Source organism: Protopterus annectens, chromosome 14.part0, assembly GCF_019279795.1.
Source record: "Protopterus annectens isolate FY-2018-M chromosome 14.part0, PAN1.0, whole genome shotgun sequence".
NCBI lineage: Eukaryota > Metazoa > Chordata > Ceratodontiformes > Protopteridae > Protopterus > Protopterus annectens.
In genome coordinates this window covers 335,305,917-335,327,930 of record NC_056748.1, presented here as the reverse complement: position 1 = coordinate 335,327,930, position 22,014 = coordinate 335,305,917, and positions in this window count along the sequence as shown.

The following is a 22,014-nucleotide window of genomic DNA, read 5'->3' as shown; positions in this document are numbered from 1 at the left end:
TTCAAGGGGAGTTTTTTAGGCAGAGCAGAGGGGTTGCTATGGGCGCCTCTTGTGCCCCTATTTTTGCAAATCTTGTAATGTTAGATTGGGAGTCAAAATACGTGTTTCAAAGTGAATTTTTCCACCACATAGTTTTATATGTTAGATTTTTAGATGACTTATTTATCCTATGGAATGGTACGCATGATGAAATTATTTCATTCATTAATTATATTAACGACACGACTGATTTTCTGAAATTTACATACAATATTAACAAAAAAGGTATAGCATATTTAGACACTTATATAAGCCACACAAGCAATGGTTTTGAATCAAAAATACACAGAAAAACCACATTTTCAAATGATTATATAGAATATAGTAGCAGTCACCCACCATATATATTTAAAAATGTGGTAAAAGGACAGTGTGTTAGAGCAGCACGCATGTCATCAAGTAAAGTTATAATGGAAGATGAATTAGAAACAATATTTAACATGTTTAGTAGTAGGGGTTACCCTATCCCCATGTTAAATGATGTCGTTGGATACGTTAAACGGCAATGGGGTACTAAGTTTCTACCTCTTTTAGGTATATCATGTGTTAGTGATAAGGAAAAAGGTATGAGTGACACCACAGAAGCATTTAATAGAGTGTGTGTGATAATGTTTACTCCTTTTGCAAGTCATATAAAGGAAATATTGAATAGACATTGGGACATGATAACAATAACAGAAAGTGTAGCCATGGTTTAAGGTAAACAACCCAAATGTGTATTCAAAATGGCTCCGAATATTAAAAAGTTATTGGAGAGGACAACACACACTGAGAAATATAAGAAAACAATAAAAAGAACTTCAAAATGTGGTCCTTGCAGTCAATGTAGATATATTAATGAAGTGGCATGCATTAAGTTAGAGAACATCCACAAGACACACATAAAATGCAGGGCAGGAAATTGCAATACTCAACATGTAGTATACCTTGCCTCATGCGATGCCTGCCCAGCATTTTATATAGGAAAGACTGAGAGAAAAATTAAAAAACGAATATATGAACACTATTACAAGATTCAGAAACGAGATATGAAGAATGCTTTATACAAACATATATTCAGTAGAGGACATGAACACACATTCAAATTTTCTATTATTGAACAAATTGATTGCAGTGCAAGAGGAGGTAATTGGAAAGTTTTTTTAGCCTTAATGGAAAGCAAGTAGCAGATATTTACTGATGCCACAAGATTTCCAGGCATAAATGATAGCATTAGTTTGAAACCTTTCCTGATTCTGGAATAAACCTTGCACTTTAGAAAAAATCTTGTATACTTGGATACAAGGATGTTACTGTGGTGTACAACAATGTTTTTATTCTTATTTAACTATGCTTAGTTACTATTAACTATGCTATACCAACTCTGTATGCACAATCAGTATTTTAGTTCATCACAATGCACTTTATTCTATCTTTATTTATTTTTTGATTTATTATTTTTCATTATGTATTTTGAAAATCAATTTTTAAATAATCAAATTTTAAATGATCAAATTTTAATAATGTATTTATCTATTTATAAAATTTATAAAATTTATAAAATGTAATTTTTAAAACAGTAAAAAATGTATTAACCAATTGCATCAAATGTGGACATATATAAATATAACCAAGTTAAATTAATAAGCATTTTAGTATACATATTTTAGAAGTAGATACGTAAAATTTTAGGAAGTAATTATATGTATTAGAAGAATGTATCTTTAAGGAGTTCAATTAGTTTTTTGGCGCCAAACTGGATATATAAACTATTGTAAAGTGGTAATAGTAGGTTCTGATGAAGTCTGTGTGATAACAGATGAAAGCGCTTAACCCTACGGATTATTTTTGTTTCAACTCATGTAAAATCTTTGTATATTTTAAGCAATAAAATTCTTTCTTGTTCGAGCTGCACCATACTTTATTCTGCTCCAGGAGGCTTCAATTTTTCAAGGGAAAGGACTTCATGTTCAATGATGTCATTTTTCCATCTTAGGCACACAAGGCTTTGCTGCATAAAACACATGCCTCAAAGTTAAGAATCTCCAAGTGCAAAGAAAAAGCTTATGATATTCACTCCTGGTCTAACATGTCTGAACAAATAGAACAAATGGTGCAGAGATATGATGTTTGCAATGGAATATGTGGTTTTAACTGATCCATATTACAGTTAATTGAGGTTCACTGATTACAGTACACCAGTGCCAGTTAACACCAAAAAATGAGCTTCTGACTTCAGGAAGACTGTACATCTGTAGGGTTGTCACCTCCCATCACCCCAAGGTTTATGATCAATATATTTAGATATGTTGGAATGGTGGTACTGTGGGCCCCCCCCTGCAAGACTTTTTTTTTTAATTTCTTGTGGTTGACCCTACTGACCCTGACTTTTCTTTCATTGATTTATGGTTTGACTAAAAATACATAGAGGGAGATTTATAATATGTTCAGAAATCAAAATGAAAGAGAAAAAATTATATAACATGAAATTCTGAAACTTTTCTCAGATAAAAACTGGAATCGATTTGTTTCATTACAAAAATGCACAATATCTCCTGTGTGACCTGGGAGGACAATGTCTCCAATCGTTGAGAAGTTCTGTAGTCACATGGAAACAAAAGTCATAGTATTTTGTTATACTACTGAAGTCTAAATTCTAAGATATGGTATCCCAGAAGAAGTGCTTTTAGATAACCGCCCACAGCTAATGAGCCAATGCTTTCATAAATTTGGGAAACATTGGAAATTCAAGCATGCTACCTTATGTCATAGGTATCCATAGAGTAATGGACAAGTGAAATAAATGATACAAACACTGAAGAGTCTTATTAAAATGTATGACAGTTCAGTAGATTTTACTGTTATTTGTCAACTCTAAATCAAAGAAACATGACAGTTTAATGTATATATATATGTATATATATATATATATATATATATATATATATATATATATATATATATGTCTTTTACTAGCTCATTTTGAAGGTTATCTGTCGGTAGTCTAACCTACCTACCTCCTATTCTTTGCTAATACCTGATAGAAAAAGCAGCCCCATATAATTATTGGAAGAATGATAATTTTAGCAGAAGTTTTGATACAACATCCAACAACCTTCCTATCTTGAAAAAAGGATGAGAGTTAATGATACATATTAAACCAAATTCACATTATTTTAATCTTTCATAGAAAACCACCTGGACAAACAGAGCATCCATGATCATACTGGGGTTCCTATTATAACAACGAAAATGCATTTTGTCGAATGCGTTTTCATCGAACCCTAAACAGCGAACAGGCAAAACAGCAAAGTGGCTGTTCAGCAAATTCTTTCCCTGGGAAAGAATTTGTTTGGCCACTTCATTACTTTGCCATGTTCTGCACTGTAGTGTAGTCTTAGAGATTCCTTTATCCGGTATAGCTCCCGAACATAAATTACTGACCTTAGGTTTAGGGTGCGGTTTAAGGTAAGTGCATGTTGTTTGTCTTTCGGCTTTTTCCTGGTAAGGGGTCGGCACAGCAGAACTCCGGTCCACTAATGATTGGCAGTACATTTTTTACAAAATGCCAAGGTGCCAGCTCAACGCCCAACCTTCATGTCTTTCGAATGCTACCCAACTACGGGGAGGACATGCAGACTCCACACAGAAGGCACTCCCAAGCCAAGCTGAGAATCGAATGGGAGAACCTCTTGCTGTGAGGTAACAACGCTACTGCTGTACCACCGCGGAATCTATGGTTTAAGTGCATATATGTTTTAAACTGTTTACCTCTTTTTGTGTGTGTTAGATGTATGGTTGAGTTAAGTGTATATGTGCTCTCAGCTGTTTACTTTTTTGGGGGGGGGTTAGAATTAGGGTTAAGGTAAGTGCGTATGTGTTTGGAACTGTTTACTGTTTTTTTTTTTTTTTTTTGGTAGGAACAGTGATTTCTTTCCCTAGGAAAGAAATCGCTGTTCTGAGGTGTTGATATTTTCAGCTTTCACTGAAATAGGTTCAGTTAAACATCGTTCTCTGTTTTAAGCATTCGTTGTTGTAATATAGACCCTCATACTGATGCAGAGTCCCTGATGTGTAAGTAAACAGAAGAAACAAGAACTGTTTTGTTTAAATAATTTGGTCCAAAGTGATATGCAAATGTCTGTGAGTCCATATATAAGTGATGTACCTCAGGTTACTAGGCTGCATAAACCATGCTCAGAAAGAAATAATTTCTTCTTTTGAATGGCAAGTCAGGTAAATGTAAGACTTTATCTCAAGCCATATACAAGACTTGTTCTAATATGAATTGCAGTTTCAGTTGTGTCCATGCCAGACTTAATGCCTAGTATAAATACACCTGAATCTTCATCACATTAAAATCTATTTCTAGTCTGAACTGTTTTGCATTCACATTTCAAATAACTATCTGAAATCGAACCCCTTTCTTCAACACTCAGATCTGTGTTTTCACCTTTTCACTTAGATCTCTGCACACAGATAATCAGTGTCTACAAGGTTAACATTGTGAGCAGAATGATGGACCTTATCCTTGTCCCACGGTATAAACCAAGTGAATTGTATTACCTTGATTGGAAGATATTGAATGACTCAGGTTTAGAAAGATAAGCACGCAATGACATATCTATTTCAACTGATTTTGTATGTCGTAAGAAATTCCCTTAAGAACCATTCTACCCTTTGAATGAAACGTTTCTTAACTTATTTCAAACATTCTCATAAAAGTGATGCACGGATAGTTGTTCATTGATAGCTTATGGCCAGGAATTTCATCTCTAACAACGCAGCTGATTGCTTTCATTAGATACACTTACATTAACTCATGCCTACACCATTACTGAAGTAAAAGGTTGATTGGCACCTTTAGCACCACTATGCAAAAATATTTCCCCTCCACCACACCTACAGCTCCACTGTGTGTTGATGACTTATATTCCTTTGATCCAAGTATGTAAAAGATATACAGATGCATAAATGCGGCCACAGTGTTCCATCTTTATGCATGTGTAAAAGGAAGAAACAAAAGTACACTGTTTCCATTTAATAATTATACAGACTCATAGCCACCTTTAGGCACCAGCGAATGCTGCAATCACTGGGGGCCCCTAACCACAGGAAGCTATCTTAAACTGATATTTTTATAACATGTCAGTCAAATCAGCAAAAGCTAGTACAGCAATCCTGTATACTTACTTAACCAGGTGGGTAATAATAACTCTTATGTATATCTGCTTTAAAATTCAAAGATATTCTGGTTATAGTAACAGTGTTTTATCAAGTAACAGTCTTCACAATTCCACTAAATATTTTACCACTGACTTAGTGCCACTAAATTAGTTAAACCCCACTGGTGGACATTCTCTCCACTAAAATTAACAACACAATCAGCTTCAGGTACCTGCTTTACCTCTGGCTGCATGACCCTCCTTAATCATCCTTGACTGTTTGGGGGACCCACAAAAGCTGCTGCTGGTTGTGGAAAAATGAGGATAAAAATGTATTAAATTCCTGGTTATGTTCTTTTACTCTAACAGGGCTGTGATAGGACCATTTTAAGATAAAGCTGATAGTGAGCACAAGGAAGGTAAAAACTAAAGAGAACAGCAGCCCAGAGTAACTGATTTCAGTGCCAACCTTGCATTTTAAGAAGAGCTGATGCTTCTGATTTTGAAGGATGTTTTTTTTTTTCTTTAAGGGATTTTTATAATTACTGGCAGAACACAAGATACTATAACATTCAAGTTCTTTGCTGAAGAATTCTGCTCGATGCCAAAAATAATAGCAGAATAAAGGCTCAAAATCAGCAACATGTTTTAAGTACTACTCCAATTCACTTAAAAAGTTAACAGAATAACTAAGTTTGCATCAACATGCATTTTGGATGTATAAAACTGTCATGTCTGAATTTGTTGACTGTCTGCAATCCTGAATCATTTATCATTAAATCAACCTTTTCCGAAGGACAGATGCATGTGAGTGTGTGTGTGCATGTGTGTGTGTGTGTGTGTGTGTGTGTGTGTGTGTGTGTGTGTGTGTGTGTGTATGTGTGTAAAAAATATAACAGATCTTTATCTGTGCTTACACCCAATAATACAAGAACACACACATTACTTTTCTGAGTATCATTAAAAAAGGCAACTAACAAGTAATTACATTTCAGAAGTAAGGCATACAATATATCACAGAACATTTGGACACTTAGATCTTCTAGGAGTCTCAATCTAACATCAAAGGGATGCATACACACTTTTTTGGAGGGTTAAAGAGGTAAGCTATATTCCAAGATAGGACCTGTGTATCCTCACAGCAATTGTCTTGTTAGTTTATAGTAAGCTCCTATTTTGTCAGCTTTGAATGTTAAGCCTTGGGCACAACTTAGGTCATCCTTGAAAAAAATAAGACTTAAATTCTTTTCTTACTCATGAGTTTTGTTTACACCACTGTTGGACTAAAAGGTTGTGAAAATCCTCTAAACTGCATCCCAGAAAATCTATAACCACTATAGCTTCTGGGGACATCAGCTTAATTGAATTATTTCCTAAATAGTTATTACTGTTCTGTCTTGGTTAGGAAAGGTGTGTTGAAAGGATGCAAGGAAAACCAAAGCTGAACCACACTGAATTACTTTCATTTATCATAATTTCTGTTCAAGCCATCATTGTATGAAAACGTGTAAAAAGAAAAAAAAATGTAAAATGCACTGCAGAGCACATAGAAAGTTATGGCTTCTTGAAAAAGCTGAAGAGTAAGAAGTGTAAAGCAAAATATGGGAAAAGTAAGAAAAAATGAATGTGCATGGTAAGGGGAGCCCAAAATGGGGGGTGGAAACAGAGGGAGCACTGGAGAATATATGTGTGCGTGTGTATAGGGGAGGGTGCTGAAGCAGTAGGCAGTGCCTAGGGTGCAATTTCACCTAAGGAGAGCTGTACATAGAGTTATTGTGATGTATCATTGCTGCAACTAAATGCCAGTAACTGTGACTGTCCCTTTGGGAGATGGGCCAACACAGTGTGGTACACAGGCCTGTCATAATACAAGAGCATTGAAGCTACAGGTCATTCTGTGTACTACTGCTAAAGGTTTGCAGCACAAACAAAAAAGTTGCTTAGGGGGGTGGCAGTAACAGGGTGATACATAGACTGAAAATGCTTGGGGGGGCCCAACTTGACACTTGCTGGGTGCCCCCAAAAAGCTAACACCAGCCCTGTACTGATTCTTTATTTTTTAAGTACTGTAATCCACATTAACATGTACCCAGTCTCACTGTGGATAATGTCCATTATTTTTGCTATTATAGAAACCATTGAACCTCCACAAACATTATAGTACACTGTGTGGGCTTGCTGTGCGGGCTTTTATTTATTTATTTTTTTTTTTACAAAACAAATAGAACAGCTGGCAAAAAAAACAAAAATTGCTCATAATGGAACAATCCCCTAGCCCCCAACACTCACTAAAAGAAGTTGCAGGGATAATTCCTTGCTCTGAAGAGATATCTGATAAGCCAAGTGCATCTTTGTCATGATGAAGCAATCAGTTGGCTTATGAGATGTCTGGCCTTCTTTGATCTGATCTCTCCTGCCTGTTGTCCTGCTGTACAGTTCTGCTTATAATAAAATCTGGACTGCATGCTAGCCCTCTAACTGATGAACGCAGATTTATGGAATGGCAGAAATACAGAAGCAGTAAGCAAAATAGCAGCTGTGGTGGTTCAGTTGTTCTCTGGTGACTAAGCAACAGGAAAAGGGTGCAATAAGTGGTACCTAGAAAATGCAAATCCCTTGTGTCATAAATTCTAAATAATATTTTTATAAAGTGGTACCTAGAAAATGCAAATCCCTTGTGTCATAAATTCTAAATAATATCTTTATTATTGACATATAAGTGACTGCTTTGTATAGTTCTTTTTTTCTAATTATTATTTCTTTAACAAATTGCCAGGCTGTCATTTCAAATGTGTTATTATTTTATCATCCCAGCCCTCACTTGACAGAAAACCATGGATTTTGATTCAAAGATGGCTGCCGTTCTGTGAGCACTGCTGAACTGCAGTTCTCCATTTAACCTGAGGAAATCTAAACCCTGAGTGGATACTGCAAAGATTTTAACATCAAATATTTGATAAAATAACTTCAACTACATTTTACTATCCTGTATTAAGAAGAAAAACTGGAAAAAAGGAATATATTTCACTGGATTACATCAGATTAGCTGGCTCTGCAGAGAGAAGTAAACAAAGGAAATGTGTGCTTTCTATACTGCAAGTTTTTGTGTTTTAACAAGATGTCAAAAGAGGAAAAAAACATGGATATAACCACTATCAAAACAAAACTTTCAGAATTACAGTCACCAGAAAAAGATGTGATTTCTAAACGACAGAAAATTACTAGAATACAGAAACAACAGAAACCAGGGACTAAAACTAAACCTGAGCAAGCATTAAACATGGAAGACATCAGAAATGCTCTGCTACCCATACAAGAAGCTCTGAAGGAACTGACTTGTCAAATACAAACATTTGGAAACTCATGTACTCAGTTGCTGGAAAGAATGGAAAAGACGGAAGCTCGCATTTTCTGAAAATGAGGATAAACTAATTTTACTCGAAAAAAAAACTAATCTACATGATGTGGATATACAGGCTATGCAAAGCAAACTTACGGACTTAGAAGCAAGATCCAGGAGAAACAACATTATTATCAGAGGGATTCCAGAATCTATTCAGTATAATGAATTAATTCCATCCATACTACAAATATTTGCAGTGCTTCTAAATTACTCTGATATGGTGAAACAAATTATTATTGAAAGAGCACACAGAGCTCTGAGAGAGTTACAAGCATCTAACTTTTCTAGACCTGTATATGTGAAAATACTTAATTATCAAGATGTAAACAGAATACTTACTACTGCAAAACAAAATGGAGGCTATATCATGTGGAAAAATAATAAAATATCCCTGACACAGGATCTACCTATACAGGTCAGACAAGCTAGACAGTCTTTGTCTCCATACTGCAAATTTCTTATTGACAAACAAATTAAGTTTCAAATAAAATACCCTAATATGCTTATATTTACAATGGATGGGACTAAACATGCTATTTCCACCAAAAATGAGGCAAGAAATCTGTTTCTAAAAGTTTTCAAGGCTTTACCTGCATCAGAGACTTGAATTGAACTCTCGTTGTGACTGGCATACTGCTGAGGTCAGATCCATTGTTTACTGTGCCTCGAGGACTGGGTAATCCTTTGTTTTCATTTGTAAAGCTTTAGGCCTTTTCCTGAGTAATAAAACTGTTTTTTTTTTTGCTTATCTTGATTATCTGCACTCGTTTCCCGATGCTTTATGGCTTCTACGAACTGTTTTCGACGAGGAGGAAGACAGGAAATGCCTAAAATGCTGTCGTGGGTGCAGATTTCGCTGTGACACTTCCAGGAGTCCATCTGTAAAAGCGGTCCCCCATCATGAATATTTCACAGGGTTTCCAGGCTTGGGAAACCGAAGGGAGCTGTTTTAAACACTTTTTTGCTTATTTAACATTAAAATAACACTGTTGTATGGTAAATTAAGCACATAGGGACATTTTATATACTTCCCTTATAAATGTTTATTTAGAATCTTGTAGTTATATTATTTAGAGAGGGTGCAGGGTTTAGTAATGCTTGTATAACTATACTTGTCATTATAGTCTTTAATGTACTGTGTAGAGATGATAATCTATTATATTAATTAGTTAGTAGTTTGCTTTAATATAAAACTATGATAGTGTGAATTCATAACCAGGGATATTAGTAGTTAGTAGTTAGCTGTATACTTATTTTAGTATAGGGTTATATTCTAGCATGTTTTTTTTTTTTCTCTAGGTTATATTCGTAGTAAAATTATAACTCTGTTTACACATTAAGTGTTTTTCATATGTTATTTTTTTTTTCTTTATGCATGCGGTTTATGTATAGATAGCTAATCCAATGATTAAAACTTTCTTTTTTCGCTTTACTTTTTATAAGTATTGTAATATTATATTTTCAATATTGATTTGCTTAAATAATAGTTAACCAAGGAGCTGTAGATCATGACAGTGCTTGTTAGGGAATGTTTAGTTTAGGCTTTGTCGTAGTTAAGTTAGATTATATAGGTCTTAACTGTGGAACATGTTTGAAATTTTATAATGTGGTGTTTTTATATTTGTTTCTTCTCTGAAACCTTTTGTTATTCCATGTTATACAAGACCTATACATGTCCTGGTCCGGGGTTATAGTGGGTAAGCACTGGTGTAGGACGGGATATAAGGGTTGCTTCCAGACTATGTATGGTTTTGAATTTACTTTATTTTTCTTTTATGTTTTCTCTCCAAAACCTTCATTGTACAGCCAACCTTGGAAATGTGGGAATTAGACTCATGGAACGTTAAGGGGCTCCAGAACTTAAAGAAGAGGAAACTATTGTTACATGTTTTATTGCAGGCTAAGGCGTGGTTTATTTTACTTCAAGAAACACATTTAATGAATGATCAATGGGTTGATATTAAAAAAAAGAAGTGGATCAGAGAAGTAGTAGCATCGGAAGGTAAGTCAAATAGTGCTGGGATAGCTATTATTATTAAAGATCAAAAAATTTTGGACTCTAACACAGATAAAGATGGGCGATGGTGCTACGTTATTCTTGCATCTACCCTATTTGATAAACCTATTTTACTTTTAAATATTTATGCGCCCTGTAATGATCAACAAATATTTATAACATCTTTGTACTCAATTCTAACACAATTTCATAGATATTATGTACTTATTGGAGGTGATTGGGATGCTTACCAAAATCTGAAGTTGGATAGATCTTGCCCACAAAGAGCATTTAATAAGCAGGCTGTATTAGCACTGAATGATATTAAAGAGGATTTTCAACTTTATGACCCTTTTCACTATTTGAATAATGTTAATAGCACAAATAATTTTACATTTTATTCCCCATGTCATAAAATGTGGTCCAGAATAGATTTCTTTCTGATTTCAAGAACATTGATTAATCTAGAACATATAGTTGTTATAAATGCACGTTATCTGTCAGATCACTCGAAAATTTCGCTGAGTTTTGCTAAGGAGGTAAAGGATACCTTGCGACAAAGAGGTTATAATTGGTCTCTTAACCCAAATTTGCTGAATAAGGAAGAAATAATACAAGAAATTATAAATTACCTTAAAGATTTATTGGCTGGTCTAAAGAAACAACAATATACCCCGAATATTGAATGGGCAACAGTTAAAACACAAATAAGAGGGATCCTTTTGCAAAAAGCTTCTTATTATAAAAAAATACTAAACAGAGATATTAAAAATTTAGAAACAAAAATTAAACTACTTGATAAAGAACTGATTCGGAATTTTAATGAACAAACAGAAAAGGAACTGCTTAAATGTCAAAAGGATCTCTTCTTAATTCAAAATAGTAGATTAACATTTCAAGAATATAAGACGCTGGTGAGGTACGCTAATCATGTTCAAACACCATTGAGAGCGTTAGCTAGGATCATTAATCAATTGAAAACAACGGTGCAGATTTCGGAAATACAATTTAATAATATTATATATTCTAAAACAGAGGATATCATTAATATTTTTGAGGGAATATATACTAATATTTATGATGGGCAAAAGGATATGTCCTCACACAGAATTTATAAAAAATTTTTACAATCAATTAAGTTTCCAAAAATAGGAGAGGATAGTCAAAGTGACTTGGTCAAACCGATATCCAAAGAAGAAGTAGTATATATAATCCAACATATGAAATCACATAAATCACCAGGTCCTGATGGGTTGACAGTGGAGTTTTATAAAAGGTTTGCAGATACTTTTGGTAAGTTACTTTCAGTTGTATTTAACTACATAATTAGGAATAAAATTAGTGATCCTCAGCTTAACGCTTCAAAAACTATTTTTATACATAAAGCCAATTCAGATCCCCAAAACCCTGATAATTATAGACTGATATCATTAATAAATGTAGACATGAAAATTCTAACCTCTATTATAGCATCTAGACTGAAGAACATCATGACTCATATAATATCCAAAGAACAGGCTGGATTTATGGCAGGTAGACAAACCAGTGACAATACACTCACATTATATACTATGATAACACATGCTAAACAAAATAATCTTAATGTTTATGCCCTTATAATTGATGCACAGAAGGCCTTTGATAGGGTTGATACAAATTTTTTGTTTGATCTTTTATCTTATTTTAATATTTCCCATGAGTTTGTTCAAATGTTACAAATATTATATAGTAATCCCTATACTACACTGTATGTTAATAAACGTTTCTCTAAAAGAATACAGATTAAGACTGGAACACGCCAGTCCTGCCCTTTGTCCCCTTTACTATTTAATCTTTATCTTGAACCTTTGTTCTTATATATTAAGCAAAATGTCTATCATAATGTCCCAATAATTTATGGAACCAAAATATTAATGGCAGCTTTTGCTGATGATCTTAACATTTATTGTGCATCTCCAATATCAGATACTGAAAATTATTGAAGGCTGTTAATGACTTTTCAGAAGTCTCTAACTATAAAATTTAACTTGAAAAAAAAACAATATCTTCCCTTTAAAAACACCTAAACCTTTTTCGCTATTACCTTTGGTTGGGCAGGTAACATTTAAAGAAAATATTAAATACTTTGGTATTGAGTTTTCTACAGATAATAAAGCCTTCTACAATAATAACATTAAAACAATTTGGGACCAAATAATTTCTGATTTTGGGATGTGGAAAAATTTACGACTGCCAGTATTAGCAAAAGTTTCAATTGTTAAAATGAATGTACTACCATGGCTATTATATATTTTCAGGTCAGCCCAACTAAAACTTTCAAAGACATTTTTTAAACAAATTCATAAAGAATTGACTAATTTCATTTGGGAACCAAAAAAAAAACAGGATTTCTTATGATAAATTAATGACCCCAAAAAATAGAGGAGGACTGGAGTTGCCTAATTTTGAAATGTATTATTTAATTGTAAACTCTAATAGAATTCTAAGAATTGCCAACTATGATATCACTAGTACTAAGTGGACACCAACTTGGGTGATCTTGAATTATAAATATATTTCAAAGTTGAATATTAATCCAAAAGCAATACCTTTTTTAGGTAAAGATACTTTGAAATGATATGGGATTATTGAACACATTAAAACGGACATAATTTCTTTACAAGACCTATTTCAAGCATTAGATTTGGTTCAGCATATGATGGTTTTTCAACCCTTTCATAGGAATCCTAATTTAAAATTGAATAATCAATTAATTGATCTTAAAAAGTTTCCATTAATAGTTAATTTAACTTTGATTGATATATATAAATATCTTGAATTTTCGGCCAACCAAATAAGACAAGAATTTAACCTACCTAAAAATTATCTTGTTATTCTGAGACAAATTAGAGAACTTGCTATAAGTTACTTTAAAAATTTTAAACCTGAAGATGAGACTGTGAATAAATGCTCTGATTTGTGGCAAGCTCTCCAACAGGATATTAAATATATAAAAACAACAAATAAATTAATTAAAGAATTTAGATTTCACGATAAAGTTTTGTTATCAAACTATTGGGAAGTGAAAATCCTATTGACAGACAAAAACATGTTAAAAGCAATTGACTTGACTATCAAATCTACTTCTCTTCAAAAATTGATATATACCCAGATGGTGATATGGAATAATGCATATTATACACGCCTTACCCTGCATACATTTAACTCTAAAAACTCTCCAACCTGTCCATATTGTAAAAATCAACCGGCTGATTTTCTTCATATGTTCTGGAGCTGTAAATGCATATACAAGCTTTGGAATTCCCTTAAGATTCAACTTCAGAAGATGGGTTACCAAAGCACAACTTTGTCATGGAAATTTATGATTTTGCATATTCCCCCGAAAGAACTCCCTGTATCACAAAGTATTATATATATTAATATTTTTTTATTAATGAAGCTTTATATAGCCACAAATTGGTTAGACCCATCTAAAACATCATGGGAAAACTTTAGAGTTTTGGCAACAAGGCATATATTAGCTCATAAACTACTTTTAAATCCTCATAATAAAAATATTAATAATCCAAAAATTTGGGAACAGATATTTAATATTATACTAGCATAATACTTTTAACTTGAAGGTATTAACAATTATTTATATGTTTGGAGAGAATTTTGTAATCAAACTGTCTATTACTTGAAATGTTATTAATTACTCTTTGTTTTTCTTCTATTATTAATGTTTCACATGGAAGCATTCTTGTAAATATTGTATATTTGTTTGGTGTGATGGTTAGTGATATTAGTTAATAGTTTTTTCTAAAAAATTTGTTCTTGTTTTTAATGTTGTATGAAAATAATATAATAATAAAGATTTATTATGGAAAAAAACAAGAAAACCATGGATTTTAAGAGGAACAGACTAAGAAATATTTTGAAATGTACTTTTAGTTAGTTAAGTCTCTAATGAATGGTTTTATAATCAGCAGTATAGAATTCTAGTGATTTTAACTTCTCAGTTTTCTCTGTTACTTGTAAAATCAGTGGTACAAGACCAGACTCATGCTCTTTCTCCCCACCAAAACACCCAATCCATCAGCCACTTTTCAAATTCACTCCTCCAACAACACAATCATAAACACCAGCTCACATACCAAATTAGTAGGTGTCACAACTGATAGCAAATTAAAATTCGACCTACACCATTCTCAAACCATTAAAAGAACACAAATCAAACTAGGCTTTCTTTACTGAATTAATCCTTTCCTAACTAACCATTCTAGACTAAGCATCGCCAGGACTCATCTCTTATCTACTGTTCTCTATGCTCCTCCCATCTTTACAAACCTTAACAAAACTGACCTTACCAAACTTGAATCAGCCTACAATAAAATAGCCAAGTTCGCCACTAGCTCCCCGTATAGGTCCCACCACTGCTCTGCCCTGCAACAAATAAATTGGCTAGAATTCCCGCAACAACTAACCTATACCCAACTTGTCTTTACTCACCAACTAATACACCAGTCAAACAGAACCCCAGCCCTACAACAATTACTCCAACCATATACCAACACTCGGCAACTCCGATCCTCACACAAAACACTCCTCCAAGTATCCAAAAGCAACAACAAAGCCAGGGACACCCTCTACTCCCACCACATTTCTAAACTTTGGAACTCAATCCCTCAACACATCTTAAATGCTACCAACCTACAACAATTCAAAACTCTGCTCAAAGACCACCTCACTAACAACTGGCTCTGCTCCTACACCAAGCCAGGCTAATACAACATAAGCCCACATCAAATTTCATCCCCTAAATTTTATAGTCTCCATGTATACCCCACTCCCACTTGTTAAAACCACCTATCAGCTACATATGGGTGTTACAGATACAGGGTAGTATACTCGGGGCTATACCCTTATTTCCCTATTCTCATCCTGCCAGAGCAAACTCTGCTCCAACTGACTATCATTTTTTTAAATCATCTGGGATATTGATTGTGACCTAGTTGGTAGGAGGAGTGATCCACTGAGTTCTGGCCAGCTATGTACTACTATGACTTCATGGTATCAAATCAAAACCTTCATAATGTTGCAAACATTGCCACTAAAACTTGTAGTTTGCCTTCTGTAAATATGCAGATATTTATACTTATTTAGTAATAAAATATGCATATATGCATAAATATATTTCTGTAAATTCTGCAGACACTGTCCGTCAAGAGGCATTGTGGAAAAGCATTTTACATGTCCAGGCAACATAGAGGTCAGGGATGGCACATCAAACAAACAGTGCACTTGGTAACAGACAAAATGTGAGGTATTTTTCTTAAATATTTTTAATACATGCCATAAGTTAAAAATTATTTTAATAACATAAGCCAAGAGGTGCATTAAATAGTATTCCATTATATCAAATGAAAGCATCTTAAATTACTGCCTCCCAACCAGAAAACTTAGAAGCAACAGCCAAAACCTTCTTGACATTTACAAACCTAAAAAATCAATTGGTGAAACCCTCTACAACTGTCTTCTCTCTATCCACTGCAATAAGCTACCTTTAACAATCAGATCTATCACACAGCCCCACCCATTTAAAAGTGCCCTAAAAGTCAACTTTATGATTACCTGGACTCGCTCCTGTACACAACCACTGTGAACATAATCATGTGATCCCAATTGCATACAGCCCCTTCTCAATTTATACTTAATTCTAGCCACAGAACTCTAACTCTTAATACTTTTTTTCACTAAATTTCTCCAGTACTCATATCCACCTCCTTCCCTTCTTTTCCCATTTAGCTTATTCCCCTTTCTCAGATTTCCCTTGATTCTAACTACTACTACTCTCCTCTTTATTTATAAATTAAGAACAAAATCTCTAATTTTCCCTCTTTTACCCATAGCCATCCCCCCTTCTTTTCTTTTGACACTTAACCTTTTTCTATCACCTGCTCTCTCTATCAACTTCCCCTCTGCTTCTGATTACTGATGTACATGCTACTGCCTGTAAGAACTAAGTTTTGATATGCAGTACTTTCTGTAGTCTTATCTTAAACTCTGAGTTAGTTGTCATTACTCCCCTCTCTAAATGGGGAATTCCTTATGTATTGGAGATGTATGAATGACTTTAACATATTGTTTTATTGTCTTTTGTTGTAAATAACACATTTTAAACTCTCATGCTACAAGTGGGAATCCAGGCATTATAATGTTTATATTACCTCATGTATACTGTACTGTTTGTAAAAATTTTTACGGTGTATGTAATACTTTATGGAGCTTTTCTCCCCGGGCCTCTGCTGAAAAAGGGTGCAAGCTCAGTCAGGCATTTCCAGACAACAAATGTCAAATAAGTAAATAAATGAATAAATAAATAAATAAATACACAATACTGAAAAACTTCATCAGTGACAGCTGGTGTCTAACTAGAACCACTTTGCAGAAATTTACATATATTTGTCCGTTAAATATGCAAATCTGCATACAAATCATAATTATGCAAAAATCTTAAATTTGGGAATAATATCTATAAAACTGCTTTGCAGCAAATTGAGAATCAAATCTCCCCAAGCAAAATCAGAGACAGTAAAAAGACATGAGGACATAATGCTGCAATGCCTTCCATTCTGTGATTTTTTTTTTATTAATTTGCTCAATGAGGCATCAGAGGTGTATTCACTCAACATTATAGAATACAACACCCTGTTTGGTATGTACCTCTCAAGACATCTGCAACAACTGGAAAGGCCACAGAAATACCTCACTTAAAGAATAATAGGCCTAAAGCAGATGGCCTATGCTGACCCCCTTAAAAAACTCCAGCTATACTCTGTCGCATATCATATAGTCAGAGGCGATCTCTGCTTAACATACAAGACCATGTCAAACCCAGAGCTGCTGGACATGCTACACTTAAAGAAATCCCAGTCCCTCAGAGCCACATGTTCCATGGATCTAAACCTTGTTATCACAATAAACAAAACATGCTGGAGGGATAGGTTCCTGACCCAGAGACTCCCCAGACTCTGGAATAGACTGCCCATACATGTCAAGCAGAGCGCCTGTTTGGCCCTCTTCAAAAGAAACCTTGACAATTGGATGGGAGAAAGGAAATTCACCCCGGGGATCACGTCAGTCACCCTGCTAGACAGGGGTCCAGGGAAGTAAATAGTGTGGGAAGAAATAGCCAGGGAATTGTTATGGCTAGGCTTATATAGGCCCTAGGGCCGATAGCCTAGTAACAACCTATGAACCAATAACTTGTGTGTGTGTGTGTGTGTGTGTGTGTGTGTGTGTGTGTGTGTGTGTGTGTGTGTGTGTGTGTGTGTGTACAATACTGATGGGTGGGCATTCATTTCTTTTTCCTGTGATATTTAATAGTTCCTTCACCCAATGTTTCAAACTTGCTGTAGCATATGTCATTGTTGTTGGAGTAAATATTTCACATCTAAAATATAAGTTATATAAGTATTTAATGTCTACACACACGCACACGCACACACACACACACACACACACACACACACACACACACACACACACACACACACACACACACACACACACACACACACACACACACACACACTTCAATTTTTTTATTTTATGCTTGCTAATAATCAAAGCCATGTTTAATGAGAGTAAAATATGGTGCCCATTTGCCTTTTTCTGTCAGAGCTTAAAGGGAGTTTAATATGTTGTCATGAAATGGTGGAAGTGTGTTTTTCTGGCCATTACACAAGCAATAATGCTTGACAGGGTGTGTGTTATTGTTTAAATTACAGCCATCCAACACCCTTGGAAGGGCATTATTTATACAATAATACACACCCTGGAGGGCATTATTGTGCTTAGAGAATGGGCTGTCTTTAACATTGTTGTTTTACTTAATTACTTATATATTTTTTACTACTATTATTGTTTTTTTACATATTTTTGATGTAAAATAGTTCCTCTGCCTAATGTTTCAAAGTTGCTGTAGTATATGTAAAAGGTGTTGGAGGAAGCATTTTACATCCAAAATATATAATTTAAAAAAAAATCTAGATATTTGCTTTATTTTTGGTCACTTACTGCTACAATGTGCTGTTTCTTGCCAGTCACTGGGGATTGAAGTTACCAAATAATCACATACATTTGACTTTCAGACTTTATTTCCTTCAGAAAAATTAATGTTAACAGAAATCCTTAACTTACTTTGTGATTTTTATAAGAATGACATGTAAAATCTGTTCCTATTTTTGAGCCTCTGTTCCCCCTTTATTTCAGGCTTTATCCAGATTTTTTAAAGGCCGAGAGGTGTACAAAACTCTTATCTACTGCTGCCAGTGGTCCATCAAATCGATCTCATGATCTAAATCTCTCTCTTTCAAACACACACACACACACACACACACACACACACACACACACACACACACACACACACACACACACACACACACTTGCACTTCAAAAACTGCATGCTAACACAAATCCTATTATTTAAGCAACTTTGTGATTTTTTTAAACAGGAATAATTCTGAGCCTTTTTTCTTCTTTACTTTAGACTTTACCCAAATAACTTGATCTAAGAAGTGAGAGGTACATAAACCCACTCAATGCTGCTGCTGACAGTGCTTGATCTCTTTTACTCTTCACATGCTGTCTCTCTCTCTCTCTCACTCACACATACCTCGCTTTCATGCATGCAAGCACACATACATACACACACACACACACACACACACACACACACACACACACACACACACACACACACACACAAAACTTTTTTTTCTGTTGTATTTAGTTTTCCACTCATTAAACAGGAAAAGCGCTGTTTAGAGAGTGTAAAATAATGACTAGATAGATGTGGCTTTCACACTCGCTAAACAGCAGAAGCTCCACTTAGCGAGTATAAAATAATGACAGTCGTTAGGTTTATTCAGTCTGAGCTCCACGGTACTTGATATGCTGCCATGAATCACCTGACTCATTTTTAGCGGGAATTATTTGTATGTTAACACCCTGCTGGAGAACATTCGTTATCCAATCAGGGTGCGATCTACAGCACACACACAGACACGCACTTGCACTTCAAAAACTGCATGCTAACACAAGTCCTATTATTTAAGCAACTTTGTGATTTTTTTTTAAATAGGAATAATTCTGAGCCTTTCTTCCCCTTTACTTTAGGCTTTATCCAGATACCTTGATCTAAGAAGTGAGAGCATGTGAAGAGTAAGAGAGATCACTCTTTAAACAGGAAAAGCGCTGTTTAGAAAGTGTAAAATAATGGCTAGATTGATGTGGCTTTCAAACTCACTCACTCACTAAACAGCAGAAGCTCTGCTTAGCGAATATAAAATAATGACAGACGTTAGGTTTTTTTCACTCCAAGCTCCATGGTAGCTTGATATGCTGCCAAGAATCACCTGACTCATTTTTAGTGGGCATTATTTGTATGTTAACACCCTGCTGGAGAACATTTGTTATCCAATCAGGGTGCGATCTACAGCACACACACACACACACACACACACACACACACACACACACACACACACACACACACACACACACACAAAACTTTTTTTTCTGTTGTATTTAGTTTTCCACTCATTAAACAGGGAAAGCACTGTTTAGAGAGTGTAAAATAATGACTAGATAGATGTGGCTTTCACACTCGCTAAACAGCAGAAGCTCTGCTTAGCGAGTATAAAATAATGACAGTCATTAGGTTTATTCAGTCCGAGTTCCACGGTAGCTTGATATGCTGCCATGATTCACCTGACTCATTTTTAGCGGGCATTATTTGTATGTTAACACCCTGCTGGAGAACATTCGTTATCCAATCAGGGTGCGATCTACAGCACACACACAGACACACACTTGCACTTCAAAAACTGCCTGCTAACACAAGTCCTATTATTTAAGCAACTTTGTGATTTTTTTAAATAGGAATAATTCTGAGTCTTTCTTCCCCTTTATTTTAGGCTTTATCCAGATACCTTGATCTAAAAAGTGAGAGCATGTGAAGAGTAAGAGAGATCACTCTTTAAACAGGAAAAGCGCTGTTTAGAAAGTGTAAAATAATGGCTAGATTGATGTGGCTTTCACACTCACTCACTAAACAGCAGAAGCTCTGCTTAGCAAATATAAAATAATGACAGACGTTAGGTTTTTTTCACTCCAAGCTCTACGGTAGCTTGATATGCTGCCAAGAATCACCTGACTCATTTTTAGTGGGCATTATTTGTATGTTAACACCCTGCTGGAGAACATTTGTCGTTATCCAATCAGGGTGCGATCTACAGCACGCACACACACACACACACACACACACACACACACACACACACTTGCACTTCAAAAACTGCATGCTAACACAAGTCCTATTATTTAAGCAACTTTTTGATTTTTTTACACAGGAATAATTCTGAGCCTTTCTTCCTCTTTACTTTAGGCTTTATCCAGATAACTTCATCTAAGAAGTGAGAGATACATAAACCCCCTCAATGCTGCTGCTGACAGTGCTTGATCTCTTTTACTCTTCACATGCTGTCTCTCTCTCTCACTCACACATACCTCGCTTTCATGCATGCAAGCACACATACGCACACACACACACACACACACACACACACACACACACACACACACACACACACACACTCAGAACTTTTTTTTCTGTTATATTTAGTTTTCCACTCATTAAACAGGAAAAGCTCTGTTTAGAGAGTGTAAAATAATGGCTAGATTGATGTGGCTATCACACTCGCTAAACAGCAGAAGCTCTGCTTAGTGAGTATAAAATAATGGCAGTCAGGTTTTTTTCAGTCAGAGCTCCATGGTATCTTGATATGCTGCCATGAATCACCTGACTCATTTTTAGTGGGCATTATTTGTATGTTAACACCCTGCTGGAGAACATTCGTTATCCAATCAGGGTAAGATCTACAGCTTACCCATTCTCTAACTGCAAATTAACACCCTACTAGAGAATGTTCATTCTCCAGTCAGGATGAAGATGTACACACTGTCCTTTCTTTAAAGTTTATTAATACTAAGTGAAACAAAGTCTCAGCAAATGTTGGTATAACAATACTCAGTCGTATCTGTCAAATCATCAGTCTAGGTATAGAGTAGCACTTTCTCAATGCTGATGGCTTTTAGATTATCATCATAATTGCTATGTTTACCTTATGTAAAGAGACTAATTCTATATATTTTATATTGATTTTATAAAGGAAATCTTGAAGATTAAAATAAATTCACTTCTTTGCAATAACCAGTAGTACCTCATGAAGACAAAGCTGTGAAAGAAAGTGAGCTGTATAAATATTTAACAAGTGAGCAAAGGCACTGTAAATCAAACAGGAATGGGAACTGTAGGGCAAATTTTAGTACAATGTTTTGTATACAGTAATTTGTCGAGCAGTGTTTTGTGTCTATATTTTTAT